This window comes from Mesocricetus auratus, unplaced genomic scaffold (genome assembly GCF_017639785.1).
Source record: "Mesocricetus auratus isolate SY011 unplaced genomic scaffold, BCM_Maur_2.0 contig_3671_pilon_obj, whole genome shotgun sequence".
NCBI classification, from domain to species: Eukaryota; Metazoa; Chordata; class Mammalia; order Rodentia; family Cricetidae; genus Mesocricetus; species Mesocricetus auratus.
Genome location: NW_024435460.1, coordinates 27716 through 30537, shown reverse-complemented (window position 1 = coordinate 30537; position 2822 = coordinate 27716).

The following is a 2822-nucleotide window of genomic DNA, read 5'->3' as shown; positions in this document are numbered from 1 at the left end:
CTTCCAGGGCAACTTTCCCACTTATTAAGGCTAAATAAATAGTGCACCTGAACCTCAGTGCCCACTCCTGTGCATCCTATGCTTCAATGAGATACATAAATGCATCTTCAGCCCACACATCCTCTTCTTTTTCAGAAGACTGAGGCAAGGGTATATTTTTCTGGAGCAAAGTTCATTGTCCCAGAGGATGGGACAAGACAGGTAGCTTGCCAAGATTCCATCTGTTTGTGTAATTTCAAAACAGGGTGGCTGCATTATCACAACATATGATTTTAGTTGTCTGTACATCTCCCCATGCACATCCCAGGAAGAGAAGAAAATGTCAGAGTGTCCTTCATGCTTGTGGGAGTGTGAGGATCAGAGACAATTTTGGGTAGATGGTTATCTCCTCCTATCTCATAGGTCCCAGGAATCTGACACAGGTCATCAGACTTAATCTGACTGAGCAAGAGATAAGGACTAAGCCGCCTATGTTGGGCCCAGAAACAGAAGGATCAGATAGAGGCAATTTTATATTTTATATTATTATTATTATTATTTTGTATTTGCTAATTAACAATGATAGGGGCAATTTTACATTCTATATTACTATTATCATTATTATTATTATTTTGTATTTGCTAATTAACTATAACCAGACTAGACTCTAGAATAATTAACTGCCTTTGTTCACATTCTCTATAAAGTGTACTACCTGGAGATAGGACAGGAAAGGCAAATTTTGCCATTTTAGTCCTCTGTCTTCAGATTGCTGGGCTCTCGGAATAAAGCACAGCTTAAATATTCAATTCTGTATCGTCTTATTGGTATTTGAAGTGACACAGACAATTTGTTGTTGGTTTTTTTGTCTTTGATACAGGATACATCATGCAAGAAAGAAAGAGAGAGGGAGAGAGAGAATAATTAAAGAAGATGTCATGAATTTGAGAGGGTGTGGGGAAGGACACAGTGGGAGTTGTTGTAGAAGGTGAGGGAAGGGTGGAAATGATGTCAATATTGTAGTACTAACAGAGTCTAAACAGGGTAAGATTTTTTAAAGGACTTAGAATACATGTGATATAAAAGTGGAAAGGAGACTAGTTGAGTACAAGGAGGACAGGACAGTGAGTGAGAATACTTGGGGAGGGAGACCAAGAGAAAGTATTATGAAATGCTGTTATGAAACCCATTACTTTGTATGATAATTAAAGGAAAGCAAATATAAACATGGAAAACCTTAAGATGGAAATAAAAGTAATTATTGTTGACAAGGGTCTTCCTTAACAAGCTAAATCAGTATTTTTTGGTAAATTAAAGTCAAGGAAATTTAAATAGTCTGTGAGTTTGTTGCTATTCATTAAATTTCAATGTTTTGCAAAGACAAATGTTTCTAACAGAACTCATACATGACACCTTTTATGATCTTTTAAGGAATCTCATTAGCATTTTCCCTAGTTTCTATGTCATCTTATATTCTCACCAACAGTTATAGCATCACTCTAGGAGAGCAAAACAACTATCAGCTTAATCTGTAGAAGGAGTCAGGGAGCCTGCAGAATGGCTCAGCAGGTAAACACACTTACTGTCAAGTCTAACAATATGAGTCTGAACCCTAGAACCCACAAGATAGGACAGAACTGATGCCCACGTGGTGGAAGTAGATAACTAGATGTCTGCAAGCTGTCCTCTGACCTCCATATGCTTCTCCAGGCACCTGTGTATTCCCATACACACTTGCTGTTATGCACATAACCAAACACTTTCTGATTGGATTTAAGGCCTGCTCTACAAGATGGACCCCATGACTTGCATCATTAGCTGGGCCAAGAATCTGTTGCTAAATCAATGCTTCTCAAACTTTCTAACACTGCTACCCTTTAATACAGTTTCTCATGTTGTGGTGACCTCCCAATCATAAAATTATTTTTGTTGTTACTTCAAAACTGTAATTTTGTTACTGTTAGGAATCGTAATGTAAATATTCAGGCTGGTCTTGGGCAACCCCTGTGAAAGGGAAATTCTACCCTGAAAGGGGTCATTATCCAAAGCTTGAGAACCACTGTGCTAAACAGATATAGTATCTAAATGACTCCTGATGATTTATTGTTATTCCATAGATTTAGTACATTTTCAATCTTCATTAGAAAAGTCTCTATTTTCAGTAGATGTCAATTAACAGTGAAATTCACAACTGTCAAAGTGCAGAGAATAAGAATGTGGAGGGCTCAGCTTTACATGGATCATCTATATCACACCCCTTCTCTACAAGGAAGAGTCTAAGAGCCAGAAGAGGTGGGTGACTACAAGGAAGCAGACACAACAACCAAGTTTTGTATATGTATGGGGATCTTCAAAGTCTGTCATATCCTTTGGAGCAGGGCCGACAGCCTCCCCCATTTGTCTAGGCTGAGAGAGTATCCCTCTATGTGGAGTGGGCTCCCAAAGTCCATTCCTATTCTAGGGATAAGTACTTATCTACTACCAGAGGCCCCATAGATTGTGGATGGCTCCTCATTGACACCCATGTTCAGGAGGACTGGATCAGCCCTATGCTGGTTTCCAAGCTATAAGTCTGGGGGCCTTGTGCTCCCCCTTGTTCAGGTCAGCTATTTCTGTGGGTTTTACCAGTCTGGTCTTAAGCCAATTGCTTACCACTCCTCACTCTCTTCAACTGGATTCTAAGAGTTCAGTTCAGTGTTTAGCTATGGGTGTCTGGTTCTGCTTCCATCAGCTACTGGATGAAGGCTCTAGGATGGCATAGAAGGTAAACATCAATCTCATTATTGGGGAAGGGCATTTACGGTAGCCTCTCCACTGTTGCTTATATTGTTAGTTGGAGTCAT